The 16,811-nt window shown below is 35.7% G+C and overlaps 1 pseudogene; it reads right to left on the reverse strand.

Annotated features, from left to right (window-relative positions):
* Positions 1 to 973: 973 nt before the first annotated feature.
* LOC119051442 (dynein light chain 1, cytoplasmic-like) lies at positions 974 to 15,736 on the reverse strand (annotated as a pseudogene).
* Positions 15,737 to 16,811: the final 1,075 nt, after the last annotated feature.

Consider the following 16,811-nt stretch of genomic DNA (forward strand, 5'->3'; position numbering starts at 1 on the left):
ATGGATGGAACTGGAAAGCATTATGCTGAGTGAAATAGGCCAGGTGCTGAAAGACAAATACCATATGATCTCACCTTTAACAGGAAGCTAAACAACAAAACAAACAAGTAAGCAGAAAAAAAAAACCCAAAAAACAAAGACACTGAAATAGAGAACAAGGGGATAGTGACCAGAGGGGAGAAGGAAGGGAAGTTAAGGGGAAAAAGGGGGAGGGATTTGGAGGAACAAATAGGATGAATATTTCTTGAGTACAGCACAGCTCTAGGTGACTTAGAATTTTCTGTAGATCAGAGAATAAAAATTATTGTGAAACTATACATCTCACGAGTTTCATTTCCACTATAAAAGCATAATTTTGGCCTCTTGATTTGCAGATATGAATATTGGCATATTAATTAGAATCCTCTTGTGAGCAAGTAGAAATGAACTCATCCTAGCTTAAGGCAAAAAAGTGTGCTTAATGGGCTCATTTTCTGGGCTTCATGCTCATGTTACGCAAGTTGCTCAGGATCCCAGACTCAGAATGGCCCCATTCTTAAGATTAATACTCTGTGGCTGCCATTTTGACATTCTTACTAATTTTATATTTGAATTTGTATTTTCTAAGTGACATCAGTGAAGTGTGGGTCAGAGGCTTGAGGCCTTGGCTCACAAGCTTCCCTGCTTCCTCAGAATCTGTTTTTTTTTCTTCAAAAGATTTATTTTTGGGGGAAAGGAATGAATTTTTGGGAGGGGGAACATAGAGCAAAGAGGTATGAAATAGAAAATATACACAAACGTAAGCTGTTTAGCTAATTGTTTTTTAACCATAGAAAATAAGTATAGAGAATGAGCCGTACAAAACAACAAAATAAAGGTTCAAGATCAAGGTGTTCCTTTGAGCAAGGATGAAGATTTCAGTCTCTGGCATTTGAGATTTAGCATGCAATCTTTATTTTTGGATGAATCGCTGGGTGTGTGGTACAGTGCACTTTTAACCAGATTTGAACAAGAGAATGGCCACTTGGCCCGGGTAGAAATAGATGAACTGTTTGATTTCATGTTTCATGTGTCATGTTTCATGTTTCATGGTTTAACTACCAAAGTTCCTCCCTATAATCCAGTGGCAGATGGGGTTGTACTTCTTGTCAAACTCCTTCTTAATATAAGCCACAATATCCTTTCCTATATTATATTTATCCAACACCTAGTAATACATTCCACAGAGTTCTGTTGCATTTCTTCCAACATAGCATTACTGATCACCACCTTTTGGTCACACAAGGTTACAGTGGAGCAGGGGCTGCCAACTGCAATGGTCTCCTGGGGGAGGGGCTGAAAAAACTCACACCCAGTGGGACAAGCCTTTGCTACTAAAACCGTGGTGTATCTAGGATCTGTTCTTTATGGTCCACTTCCCTAGCCCCTGGTATCCAGGTGTAAAGTTGTCATATTTAGCAAAAATAAAAAAATTTAAAAGCATGCTTAGATACATTTGAATTTTATATAAATAATGAGTCATTCTCAGGTATAAGTGTGTCCCAAATATGGCATTAGATATGCTAAAAATTCAATTTAAAATTCAAATATAACTGAACATCCAGAATTCTGACCTCTTCCCCTTCCCTGCTACATATGTGGGCCTAAGTGGGGTACTCCAAGGATCTGCTTTGACTCACCTGACTTTGGGGTGGGGCAGGTGCTGGTGGTCAGTTCCAGGCTGGCCACACTTTTTGCATGCTGCATGGGGGTAAACCTATTATTCATCTCTGATTCAGGTACTGGGCACATCATGGTGTGAAAGTTGCAATACCTTTGGGTTTTCCTGTCAACAATGGGAAGGAAAGATGCCTGCTCAGATCCCCACCCAAGAGAACCACCATTGTGCTGAGGGCTTAATTAAGTCATGAGGATGGAGTCCTCATGAATGGGATTAATGTCCTTATATAAGAGACTCTAAAGAGTGCTCTAGCTCTCTTTTAGCTATGTGAAAATACAATGAGAAGACAGCCAGCCCTCTGCAATTTGAAAGAAGGCTTTCACCAGAACTTGACCATGCTGATACCCTAAGCTCAGACTTTCAGCCTCCAGAACTGTAAGAAATAAATTTCTGTTGTTTATAAGCTAGACCAGTCACTCTATGGTTCTATTATAGAAGCCTGAACTAAGACATTTGCCAATCAGATTATCCTTTATTTTCTTTTCCTGTCTTGTTGTATTACCTGGTAATCAAGAGTATGATACTGGTATAAAGATAGACATATAGACTGAATATAGAATAGATAATTTTTTGTCACCTGCTGGTTCTCAATGGCCTTTAGGTCAAAATAATGTATGTGCCATAGGCATATTTTGGTACTCTTCACTTTGGAAGGTCATATATGTCATATTATTCAACTACTTTATATCTTTCCTAATTTTAGTTTCCATAAATAACTTGATTTGAGATAGGCAGTTCTATTGTGGATTTTACATTTTGTCATAACATTTCGAACACTTTATTTTGAAGTTTTGTTTTTATGTATATTATCTTATTGCTGACTTGAATCTTTTTTATTAGTGTAAAACATCTCTCTTTGTCCCATTTAATCAATCTATTTTATCTGCTATTAATATTTTTACTCCTGATTATTTTTATCATTGATTCAGTATAATCTTTCAATGCATTTAACTGTTCTGTGTACTGCAAATTCTTCATCACTTGCTTTTTTTAGTGTTCCTCTTTTAAGTAAGTAATTAAATTTAATAACTTTTTCTGCAAAAAAGTGTATGGTCAATCCTATCTTGACATTGTGCTTTGTGTCCTCCACTTGTTATATTTTTTTGTTTTTTTTTCACTTTGAACTTTTAACGTTTTCTTTTTAGTAGCCACCCTTTACATTTTAGAAGCATATTTATTTATTTATTTATTTATTTATTTATTTTTACGTGCTTGTTTTTTTTTTACCTTTTTTATTGCTGTCTAAGTACAGTTGTCTCCATTTTCCCCTGACCATTCCCCATCACCCCAGCCATCTCCACTTCTCACCCTTGATCCCTAACCCCATTTGGTTTTGTCCATGTGTCCTTTATAGATGTTCCTGAATTGCATATATTGGTCTATGAATATAAAAAATTAATTACTATTTATAATATCTAAGCCTCCACTCACTTGGTCCAATTATCTGGCCAAGACAATACCCTCGGTAAGCTTTATCATTTTATTTTACAATTATTCACTATCTATACATAATTCAGATGACCTATTGACTGCTTTCTTAATGTAGATCTCCCACTGTCTCTATGCATCTTATTCATGACCAGGTCATTTCTGGCTTCTGATTATTGAACTACATTTCTGAATCAATTAGTGTGCATTTGTAAGAGTGTATGTTGTGATAACTGCTCTAGTATTGAAGTCATATGCATATTTCTTATTTTGAATTTGTTCTAACATAAAAATATAAAGATATTACTACATTCAATAAATTCTGCTAATGAAATGCCTCAGGTTATAACAACTTTCAAAACAGTAACTGAAAATGTGTATATATGCAATTGGTATAAACCACGCTTATGTGAATCCAGAAGAAACATCATATTTACTAACCAAATACTGCAAACTCTCTGTGGTCTATAGAATCTTTTGCGCACTTAAGGGCTTTGGCATTGCCCTGGTTCACATTATGACAGAGCTGTCTCAGACTGAGCTACTGTCGTTTGTTGAACCTGCTGGCTGTTATGCCTCAGTGTCTTTGCATATGCTGTCATCTCTGCTTGTAATGGACTGGGTCCATGAGAACCAGTTGAGAATGAACTGCTTAAAAGCTGTTTAATAGAAAACATAGTACAAAATATTAAATATTATAGTAAGATTAGATTAAACATACTGTGTTAGTTTGCTAAAGCTTCCACAACAAAGCACTACTGGGTGGTCTCAAGAGCAGAAGCTTATTGTCTCACAGTCCTGGAGTCCCAGATACAGGTGCCAGTGGATTTGATTTCTTCTGAGCCTTCTGAGGCAGCTCTTCTTGACTTGCAGTTGGCCACCTTATCTTTATGTCCTCAGATAGTATTTCCTCTGAGTGCATCCACCTTTGATGTCTCTTTTTGTGTCCAAATTCCCTTATATTAAATTAATGTCTTTCCTAATGACCTTATTTTAACTTAATCGCCTCTTTAAACATCTTATTTTCAAATGCAGTCATGTTCTGAGGTACTTGGGATTAGGAATTTAATATATAAATTTGAGGGGAACTCAATTCAGCATATCAATGAAACATGCTTAGTAGTGGTTGTTTGAGAATGAGGGATCAAGGGAAAGAGAGACAGGTGAACCAGACATTGATTATTTTGTGTCCTTTTTGTGCCATCCCTCTTGACCTGCCCCATTCCTACTTTCAATGTGTCTAGACTACTCCCTACCCTACCAAGTAGTGTGATGCCAGCAGAAAGTCAGGCATAAAAGTTACCAGGAAGCACAGAATGCTGGGTTGAGTTTAGGCATCAATAGGCCAGGTTTGGCCATGCTCGAGATGAGGAAATTTGATAAGATAGGAAGAAAGCTGGCAGGTGCTTTATTTCGATAAAGGTCAGATGCTGTCACAAAAATGTTATACTAATATCTTAGCATTCCTCTCATGAAATGCTGTGAAGTTTTATTTTGGAAACTCCTTGCTTATTTTATCACAGAAATCAGCCACACACAAAGCCCACTAGGGCTTTCCAACTCCTAGGTTTCCAACCTAGGTACCCCACTAGGTTTCCAACTCTCTGCTAATGTTCTTCTTCCTCGCTGGTATTTCTTCCAACTTTGGTTTGTATGGAAAATGGCAATAGTGAGCATTTATTTTCTTCAGTCTAATTCAAATATATTTCCAAAAATATCATTGAATATCCAGTTCTGTTTAAAATTATTGTGTGAGTCAATTTAAAAATAGAGTAAAGCAGCTGCTATTTGCCAAGTGGCTTCATGAAATCCTCTAGAGATGCTGAAACACATAAGCTATGGGAATGGAGTAGAATAAAGGAAAAAACATTTACATGAATCTTGTTTGAAACATTTTGGGATCAGCAGTTCAAAATATGGTACCTGTACCTGTTATGGCATTTCAGGGCATTATTTGACCTGACTTTTAAAAAAAGTAATTGCTACTACTGGCAAAAACTTTATTACTTCTTAATTTCCCTAAATTTATTTTATTTTTAAAAGCAGGTTTAACACTTGAATTCTTTATCTGAGAAATTAACCAACACTTCAGTTTTTTAACAAGTGCCCATAGTTGCAATGCTCACAAGAAAGTATTAATCCCCAAATCTTCTGTAAAAATGTTATGTATCTAGTTAGGTTCAGTTAAAAGGGAATACAATTTCAGATTTGGGGATAGAGGACAGTTACAAGTTTCAATGGACTGAATTATATCCTCTTAAAAATTTACGTATTGAATCTCTAACCCCCAATATAATGGTATTTGAAGAGGGAGGCTTTGTGAGGTAAATTTGTTTAAGTGAGGTCATCAGGGTGGAGTTCTCAAGTTTGGATTAGTGACTTTGTAAGAAGAGACCAGAGAGACTGCTTTTTTCTTTCTCTTGCTGCATAACTGAGGAAGGGCCACATGAGCTCACACTGGGGAGGCAGCCATCTGCGAGCTGGAAAGTGGGTTCCAACCAGGAACTGAGTCTGTCAGCAGATTGATTTTGGACTTTCCATCTTCAAGAACTTTGAGAAATAAGCATCTGTTGTCCAAGCCACCTAGCTTATGATATTTTCTTAGAAAGCAACTGAGCTAAAGAAGACAAAAATACTCACTTATAAGGATCACATTTTAGAGCATTCCACAGTTCCAAGCTTTCTGAACTTTGGGGCAGGGAAAGAATTCAGTCCATGTAAAAAACAGACTCTATTCCTTATTATCACAAACCTAAATCCTAAGTCTGTCTGCGCTGTCATGTTTTTTAACACTGTTATTAAAATAAAAACATAAATCTGCAACTTGGGATTGACCTTTCTCTGTGATCTATGTGTCCGGCTCTCTGTGAGGCACTGCTCATACAATGGATAACAAGATATATGTGGTCCCTGATGTCATTGCACTTACTTGTTAGGGAGATAAGAACACATACAATTATAATGACAAATGTTCTGAAGTCAGAGGGATAACGTGTCATGAGAGCTCCTGGAAGGAGTGTGCAGAGAAGCTGAGATTACAGGTGATCAGGAGCAGGAAAGGTGGGAGGGCAGAGAACTGTTTGAGAAACTGAAAGAATTTTTTTGTGTGTGTGTCTACAACACATAGTCAAGAAAGAGTGTTGTGAGGGATGAGCCTGCATTACCCACATCTAGACAAGGCAGATTATGTGAGCAATAGGAGTTTGAAGTTTATTTTAAGGGCACTGATGAACCACTGAAATTTAGTAACAACTTGATCATGGTTGCATTTTACAAAGATTGTTCTGGTTTCTGTGTGAAATGGATTGGATTAAAAAAAGAAAGGAAGTAATGATACCCAATACTTGGAAAAACTGTAATAATCCGGGAAAGAGATGACAAAACTGGGAAGAATTTAGAGATATTTATGAGGTAGACACACTTTGGTAATTGACTAGATGTTGGATGGGAGGTTCAGAGAAGGGAGGGTCAAGGAAGATATCTGGATGTCCATCACATGCTTTCTGGCTATCACATGCTGAGGAGATAGCTCAAAGTAGAGGGGCAAGATATTTTTGGACTTTTTTGTAAAAACAGACCTTGATGAGAGCCATCCCAATGCCATGGTGGCAAGACTGAAGTGGCCTGAGGAGTAAATGAAGATAAAGAAATGGAGTTAATTAGGAGGGTTGTTCTTTATTGGAGTATTATTCCCTGAAACACACCATTGCCTATCTGCCATAGAGTATATAGTTAAGAGAGAATGATGTGGAAAAATCCCAGAATATCATGTTTCCATTCTGCTGGGAAGATGGACTTCTAGAATGGGTATTCTGTGGATTGATGATGTTTCTCCCAGTATTTTTAAAGGTTGGGGTGAAGTTGGCTGAATTCTTGATAACTTTTCACTTCTGTCATTCCAATCCTATTATGTAGGATCAGAGAGTAGCCCAACTAAGCAAATTCTTACCAGAAGCCAAGAATCAATGATTATTGCCTCAAATTGAATTGAAAATATAAAGATAGGTCCTGATGGAATGTCTAGTCAACCAGTTCTCTTGGCCTGATTCCATATTTTCTTCTGGCTTCACCAAAGAGGTAGTAACACGATTTGCTCAGAGAAATCTGAGGACATTCTCAACCAACAGAATCATTTCTGCACCTAATAGTCTCTGTTCTTTTAAGACTGAAAAGAGTGATTCTGAAGGAAGTTGCCAAAGGAATTAGACTTGGTTAAATTTCTTGGGAAGAAGTAAAGTTATTCTCTCCAACATGGCCACTTTTTGTCTCACCTACTTTCTCTACTTGCTTAGTCTAGAGCTTGTTGGACACTCCCACCCCTCTTTCTAACTCATGGGTCCTGATAACCTTCCTTTATAGAAAGTGTATTCCTCCTCTAGCCTCCTCTTTTCAAGCCCCTGGCTCACTAATTCAGCATGATTGCTCTCACCCTACTAAGCATAGCCTTGCTCTCTGTTCTTAATGCCATGATGTTGGCATGGCTCTTTCTGGCCCAGTTTTGATTCCACTCCCCTGGAATGGTCATGAACCTTTCAGGACACTGCCTTTTCCCAAACCTTGCTTCTCCATGACCAATCTGCGCACCCTGCCACGTAGACTGTGGAGTTTCTGGAGAGCTTGACAACTGGCATGATTCAGGTCTGATTATTTAAGAAGAGAGAAAGTGACTTAATTCACTTCTTAGCTTTTTGTTTACTGATTCTTTAACTCACTCCATAATCATATTGGAAAATCCCTGATGTTGTAGTTCCCTGTATTTTTGAAAGATCTCTGCAAGGTACTTTAAAACCACCCAGGAGGTTGAAGGTTTGTGAGGATAGGGGGAGATACGCCACTGAACTCAAGTAAAAGTCAGTTTCAAGAGAGAAATAAGTTTATTTAATACTGTAAGGTGAGAAATGATAAAGATGTGAAGTAGAACAAGTGGTATAGATTTGAGACATTTCAATATTACAATCAATAAGTTTTGGTGACAGATTGGATACTGGGAAGAAATGGATGGGGATTGTTCAAGATAACACTGAGAGTTTTGGCTTGATGTTCTATTTACCATGATGTTTAATGAGTAGAGAGAAGCTATGAACAATAATGAGTTTAGTTCTTTATATGTTGAATGTCAGGTGCTTGTATAATATTTGGCTAGTGAAGTCTGGTAAGCATTCAAAGTTATATGGGTGGAGTTATGCAGACAGTAGAAGGCTAAGGATGAGCACTACATATCTATTTAGTTTTACTTATTGTTTTATTTATTTTTTGTTCTTGCATTTCTAAGTAGTAAAATAAACCAATTTGTGACAGTTTTCAAAGATTGGAATAACATATAATCTTAAGAAGGAACATAAAATGAGGAATCCTCAGAGTAGTATTGGTAGTGAAAAAAAGAAATGTAAAGATTCAAATAACTCAAATACAGGAATTTAAAACCCCAGAGTCTTTAGCATATAACATCAAATGCAGCATTAAACGCAGCCAGAAAAGTCACATAGTAGGAAGAATTAAAAGGCCATTGAACTCAGGAACAAAACACTTATTTACATTTTTAAGAATGAATTCAGAAGCTGTAACATCTGCTAATTTATTACAGTCACAGCCACTGTGCCAGGTGATTTCTGTACAACACACATATACACATAACACATGTACACACAGTACACACACACAAATGTTTCCTTTTACATTTTGCTTGAGGTAGGCCTCTGGTTTTCCTATGACCCAATGCAAAAAGAGAAACATTCAGTCACAGTATTCTCAAGCTATAAATGTATATGGGGTTATAACTACCTTTAGAACTACGATCTGAAAGGTATTTTTTCTGTGGGCTCTTATAATGAGGGCATCATGCAACCATAAAGAACAAGATTCTTCATAATACTCATAGAACAAATTTAATAATAAGTGAGCTCACATAGATTTTTAGAAGTCATTTAAAATAGATCAGTGGCATACTGCAAAAGGCAGTACATTTAAAACAATTGCTATGGGGAGGGTAATGAAATCCAGATTTATAAGCCATCTGGTTTCAACAAAAATAAAAACTATAATCTAGATCTAGAAAGATCACAAATAGTTGCCCATTGGCTATGTCTAGTCAGTAGACATTGGTTTTAGCATGTAGAATTTAAATACTGAATTATTGAAAAAATAACTACGAGGAGTTTTATATAAAAATCCTTATTTTATTTATTTTATTTTCTTCTTCTCTTGAGCATTAAAATAACTAGCACATGAGCCTGACTTCTTTTATGGCACCCACTGGGTAGCTCTCTCTTTAGATGGGTAACGTGCTCTTTAGTTTGCCATAGTATTCACTCATTTATATTAATTGCCTGAGCCCTGTAGATATGAAATTTGTGACCTCTGCTACAGAGAAAGATAAAGACAGCATGCTGTTCAGGAAATTCTCAATTTGTGCCATTCATTACACTTTTAGATGACTATTGTATGGAAGAGAATAGAAGGTTGTATACTGTGACAAAAATTTGGAACACAGATGGCATACCTACAGACATTTTTTTCCTACAGACATTTTTAGAGTCATACTTCAATAGCTAACTGCACTTGAGTTAAGGTTATATCTTTTTATGCACTTGAAAAATTGCACCTGAATGTAATGTGTCACTTTCTTTTTACCTAGCAGAGGGAAGAAGGAAGGAGACTTAGCATGCTGTGCAGGGTAAAAGTTCCTCAGAAAATTGTTTTGAATTCCCACTGACACATAAAAAATGGTAAAAGTCCAAATGTTTGGCACTGGCTGGCATGGCTCAGTTGGTTGGGTGTTGTCCAGCAAAACAAAAAGTTACTGGGTTTGGTTCCCAGTCAGGGCACGTGCCTGGGTTGAGGGCCTGGTCCGCAGTCGGGGCACATGTGAGAAACAACCAATGTTTTCCACATCAACGTTTCTCTCCCTCTCTTTTCCCCTCTGTTCTTCTCTTTCTAAATAATATATAAATAAAATCTTAAAAAAAGAAGTCCAAATGTCTAGATATGATAACTTAGCCTTAAATACATTAAAGTTGGGGTACCAAAAGAATCATAATTTTTAGTAATGATATTTACTAATGAGGCCTCCAATTAAACAAATTATATCCCGGTTAATTGAATGTAATGACTTGCTGCATATATTTAAGTGTTGCTTAAATTTGGAAGAATCTTTACATTTATGATCTAGATATATACACTGTAATCTACTTGGTCAAAGGATAAATAAACAGCTGGCAGTTAGGTTGTCTATAAGGCTTCACCTAGTTCATACCAGTAGAATAATTTCACTGGTACAAAGAATGTTTCTTTCCAATATATGAGCTGGGCAGGAAGAAGGAGGATGCATCCAGTTCATCAAAAACAATTATGAAGTCATTAAGATGCAAGTTAAAGAGAAGGAGTAAGAACAGAACACATTCTTATTTCACCCACTGGATTTACCAAACAATACTCAATCATCTTGGTGTTCATAGTAATTTCGCCTATGTCTCAACAGGAGTAGATATATTATGTTTATACAGTCTCTGAAGTCAACAGGTCAGAAAAAGTCAATAACACTACAAAATAATTTTATGTAATTTCTGACACATTTCTCCTGAAGGCAAAAAGAATGGACCAAGATTAGAAGTGAAATAACTATACCAAAAATCTCTTCACTCTATGTGGAAATTTATTCTTGGAAACTCATTCTTGTACTATATCAAAAAGAAAGTGCAGACACATTTTGGACATATGTCTAGTGAGCAAATAGTTCCAAACTCTGGGGAAATAGCTGCTCTCTTTTCTTCTTTTTTTGCTCTTTTTTTTTTTTTTTAACTCTACATAGCTAAAGCAATAGAAGTGGCCTAGGAGAGTCCTAGAGAAAGAAAAGAGTGCTGAGGAGGGAAAGTCAAGAATCACCACACTAGATAGGAGAAGAGGAGGAAGTGCCACTGAGAGAGGAAAGGGAGAACCAGAAAGGGAGAAACCATAGGGAATATACCCCTAAGTTTTAAGATGGAAACATCCAACAGCATCAAATACAGCAAAAAGGCAAGTAATAGAGTAAAGAGGTCATTGACCTTGGAGACAAGCAATTTACTTATATTTTTGAGCATGAATTCAGTAGCAGTAACATCTGTTATTTATTACAGTCATAGCCACTGCACCAGATGATTTCTGTATAACAGCTGTGCCTTCACCATAACCATCATCCTTTAGATGAGAATGAGTTTCCAATAGTTTAATTAATTTGTTTATGGTAATACTCATTTCTGCATGCCATTAACACTATATGATGTAATCCCTACTCTGAAGTAATTCACACTTTCACTTTTCTATTTTTCAATGAGTAATGTTAAATTTTCAAATTCTCCATTCAAAAGACTAGAACAAAAGAAAAGGGGAGAACAAAAGGAAAGGGGAGGACAGGAGGAGGAGTGAGAAGGAGAGAGACAAAAATCTAGGTTTTAGATTTTGTCTTGGTCTATTTCAGCACTTTGATGGACAGCATGATAATGGTTTCAGGAAAGGTATGAAAAACAAGGGACAGTAGGTTGAAGTGATGTCCTTCAAATAAAATAAAAAGTACCGTAATTGAATTAAAAAACAGGTGGGAGTTAAAGCCTTCGAAAAAGATGTAGGAATATCTTTTTGAGACAGTGGCAAGGATGTTTGTAAATGCACATAGATCAAGGGGAGAGCCAGAAGTTATGTCTATCAGTTTTTCTGTGAGATAGAATGGTAGCAAGGGCATCTCTTATGTGAAGGTTTGGAATAGAACAAGGCACTAGTCAGCTATGATAATATATAGAGAAATGGCAAGCAAGTTGCCTGGAAATGGGTAGGATTTTAAAGACAGCACTGGTTCAATTAAATTCTTTAGGTGATTGTTGTTTTTTTTAAATATTTTATTTATTTATCTTTAGAGGGGAAGGGAAGGAGAGGAGAGAAATATCAATATATGGTTGCCTCTTGTGAGTCCCCCGCTGGAAGCTGGCCTGCAACCCAGACATGTGACCTGACTGGGAATTGAACTGTCATCGTGTGGTCCGCAGGCCCGTGCTCAATCCACTGAGCTACACCAGCCAGGGTGATTGTTGGTTTTTGATTGTCCTATTCAAGTGAAATCCTGTTGCATGTAGTAGGTAAATTATGCCTTTGACACTGTTGATTAACCACAAGTGGCTTCTTTGCGTGATGCCCCAGCTGTCCTGGTTTTCGGTATGCATGTTGAGATGGCTGGCCATTTCTCACTGCTTCTCTTTTTAGTCCCTGCTTTGATTGTCTGAAAAATGCATTCTTTTCCTAAAGTCTTGCCAGACTCAATCACGTTTTGTGAACTAGCTCCAGGAATGAATTCTTCAGAGAAAACTTCGGTTGCTCCCCTGCATGATTATATATTTTCCAAAAGTCTGTCAAATAAATTCAATTCACACCTAGCACAGTTGCCAATTTTAAACTCACTGATCAACTGGTGTGTCAGAAAAGACTATTTTCAGGTAGCTGCATATTTAGCTAGAGCCGATTCTTCCTTTCAATATTTTTTGCTCGTTATACCATTACTTGCTTGGTATTCTAATGCACTACTATATTTTTGTTTATGCTTTACCAAGACACTTGTTTCTTTCTTGTTTACTTTGAAAATGAAGTCTTAACAATGAATATGGTTATTAAATGCAATAAAGCTACTTTTAAAGTATTATTTTTAATCATAATAGCATGTTTCATGATAAGGATGTGCCATAGTTTATTTCTTATTATTTGTTTTTCAGTTATTTTCACTTTTTCCTGTTATAAATATCTTTGTACATACATTTTAGGATATTTATTTGAGCTAGTAGCTTCAATATTTTTTCAGTTGATTTTTAGATGATTTTATTTCCCTTTTAGGGGAAGTAATAGAAATATATACACATATCTCTTAGCCTACTTCCTTATGGATTAAAATTTCTCTCTTTCCCCCTTCTTCCCTCTCTTCTCTCTCATATTTAGAATAATATTTACAAAATATTTTCTCTCTCAGGTGATATTAAAACATTATTTTTGTAGTTTTATTTTTTACAGTTATATTTTTATACGCTCTGATTTTGGTGTAAGAGCTAGGAGATGTTCATAGCGGTGAGCTGATTATCCTAAAACTGTCTATTTTCTATTGATTTAAAATTGTCATAAACTAAATTCATTTACCTAACATGTACAGGTTCATTTCTCAACTTGTTAATATATACTTTTTAATAAGATTTTATTTATCTATTTTTAGAGAGAGGGGAGGGGAGGGAGAGAAACATCAATCTGTTGTCTCTCAATGACCTTATGGTTTGCAAAATGATGCCAAACCAACTGAGCCACACAGGTCAGACCTTGTTAATAAATTCTTGTGCTTGGTAGTACACTCTTATGTTGCTTATAATAGGTTGGGGAGATAAAGTGTTATCAATAATTTTATTTAAAACCAAATAATTCTTCCTATAATTATAATAATTATAAATTTTATAATAATTTTGTTTAAGTTTTATAAAATATCTTTGTGGCTTTGTTTGGAGTTGTATTGTGTTTCTAGATTAATTAGGGACAAATTGCGTTGCTTACCAAATTGTTTTCTAATTCAGGAATATGGTATGTTTTTCTTTTAAAAATATTTCCCCTTAAAAATAAATTTTACTTTTTCAGATCACAATAACAATACCTACTCATTGTAGAGAACATGAGAAAATACAGGCAAATAGCCATTTCTTTTCTTCCTCATTTTTGGACCTCAAGTAGAGAGAGTTGAGCTAATCACACACCTTCTTGAGGTAATTGTACATCACTGGTCCTTGGAATGCTCCTTTAAAAGTCATAAAGGGTTACCTGATGTGACAAATACTCCCGAGTGTCAGTAGCTCAACCATGAGGAAATGTGTATGTTGTCGTGTTAATTTTGTCTCAGCCAGGATGGGGAGAGAAGTCTGCTCCATCCAAACATTCTAAGACTCAGGCTCCTTCCTCCCCCATCCAGGCCCTTATAGACTATATTAAACTCCCCAGAAGAGTCTATTCAAATCTCTACTTTTGCTTTTACCACCAAATAATATAATAATTAGTGTATCTGGACTCATTTCCCTACTTGACTGTATTTTTTCAGAAAAAAGTATGTTTCATTAGTTTTTATAACACTAATAACAGACATGTCAAATGGTTGTAATTTAAAAAATTGTTAAATTGCAATGTAAAAAAATGCAATGCTTACAAAAAAGATAAGAAAGAAGCATATCGAAATAGTGAGCTTCAAATATTTTTACACAAGTGTTATTATCATAGTCAGAAAAAAGAACAGTCTAATAAATTACTTTAAAAAAGAAACAAGTAAATTCCTGAATTTCTTTCTTTCATTTCTTTGTTCCAACAGTTTTCTTTATCTGTTCCTACATTTATTATCTATTGCAGTTTCTACATATATAATGGAACTCATCTATAGTTTCCTTTTAATATTTTATAAAGGAAGGCTTTTATAAACCAGTAGAACAAAGAAATAGAATATTTTAAGTAAAACAATTGCATAGAACAAAAACCCTTATTTGTAGAAAAATGAGACGTAGATACATGGTTTCCTTAAAACATTGTGTTCATTGATGTTTTATCATCTTATTAATTTTAAGCAGATTATTTGTGTTTTTAAGCTTCTTTGTTAATCTAAAACATCTCTTTGCTTTTATAATAGTTCTAGAGAAACATTCTTAGCACTTTTAAGAAATAAAATAAGTCCATGAAACATATTCTGGAAATCTGTGTAATTTAAACTTATTTCAGATTTGGCAGATCTTAGCTCTGTTATTTTAAGGTTTAATCGCATTGCCTTGAGACTATGCCCATGAACACGGCTTTCCCCTTCTGTCTCCTCATCGTAAACCCACAATATCCTGCTCTCTTCCTAGATTTGGAAAGAATCAGGAACTCAGACTTCTGTTAAAATGACCACAGTGTACTTTATTTAATGATTTTGGTAGCTTGTGTTGCAATAAAATAAAAAAAAATCTACAAAATCCAAAGATATAAAATTTCAAGTTTTCTTTCGTTTTTTAAAAGTTTTACAAGAAAAATCATATAACCAAGGAAAATTGTTCATTATGAAGCACTACTTTCCACTTCATTTCATCACAAATTGCAACTTACTTAACAGACCAAAATAACTATGGTACTCAAATACTCCACACACTGTGCTTTTAACTAGAGCACATGGGACCGCGGCTCAGAGGCGGCCGCCTCCAGCCAGGGACGACACTCTTACAATCTGAATGCTAAAGGAATGTTTGGATACATGGAGTTTGAATATATATATTTACAGGAAGGAAAAGAAAATGAATAACTAGTTTACTTCTTCATTTTGAATAAAATTCCAAATACATTTGTACAATGTTCACAAAGTAAAAGCACAAGAACTTCCAAGGTTATCATTCGGGTCCAGGCACTGTGCTCACTGGGGGAAATGTCACACTGGTCCCTAAACACACATACAGGGGGTCTCTCAGACCTGATTTCTGTAATGGTCCCGGGAGAAAGAAGCACAGGAATGGCGATCAGAATGTCATGCAGAGAGCTGACCACAGGGAACTGAGAAATTATTGGTCCATTCTCTTCAGTTTGCTGTTCATCTGCCACCTGTTGCATTTTCTTTTTTCAGAGATAGGTTTCAAATAAAAAAAATAAACAGGGAAAGGAGCACAAAATGTTTAAGGCAAATTAAGCAAATATAGAGCAGCTTCTCCTGGTGTTGAGTGGAAACGAGGATTTTACCCCAAATCCAACTTAGAAACAAATAAACAAAATGAAGTGCAACCTCCTGAGGTTGAGTTGCTTATGTCATATACAAATTTTTGAAAATTGCTTTGCACCAAGTATCTTTTTGGAATTTTAAATGAAAACTTGTTGGTTACAAAGTGCATGATTTCATGTTTCTAAATTAACAGTAGCTGAGGTAGTTAGATGTGAAACTTATCTACTTAAAACAACTGAAGAATGAAGGGCAAACATCAGTAGCAAAAAATCCTTGTCATTTGAAAGCAGGTTTATACTGTGCAATGGTATAATGCTGAGCAAAATGCTTCTATTTTCCTATTACATGTTACTGATGAAACTGGAATGGAAGTCATAGTAATATTTGTTTCCAATTTGCTTGGTAGGGTATCAGTACAAATGAATCTGTATTTCCAGTAATTTTGTTTGTAACTCATGCTTTCAGCATTTCTGCATTGAAGCTATAACATAAAAGGGCATTAGCTATCATTACTATTAATTTCTGATCTAAACTGTAAGCATATTGAATAAAAACTGAAAAACAATATCCATAGAAAGGATGATTTTGTTCTTACTTTTATAATATTTTTGTCTTAGCCCTAAATTCTTTGTACTATTTGGTTTCAAAGTTGGAGGGAGACTCTGGCTCATTGGTTACCCTCCTTGTTCTGAGAAAGGGAAAAACCTATTTGCATATTCATCATCAACTCTTTCTCCATGCTACTGAGCTGTCTGGTAACTGAGGAGAAAAGCAGAAACAATTTGGCAGAGGCAAAGTTCTCACCCAAGGTCCTGTCTCTTTCGCCTGTCCTCTTGTTTAAAGAGAGGCTTGACCAAAAGAGCAGTTGACCAAAAGCTTCATTTTCAGCTATCTCATGCCATCTAGATATGAAAGGAGTTATATGACAACAATATGGATATAAGAAAGTTGGGAGACGTTCTTTTTCAG

The sequence above is a fragment of the Artibeus jamaicensis genome, unplaced genomic scaffold (assembly GCF_021234435.1).
Source record: "Artibeus jamaicensis isolate MK-2021 breed Jamaican fruit bat unplaced genomic scaffold, CSHL_Jam_final scaffold_916, whole genome shotgun sequence".
NCBI classification, from domain to species: Eukaryota; Metazoa; Chordata; class Mammalia; order Chiroptera; family Phyllostomidae; genus Artibeus; species Artibeus jamaicensis.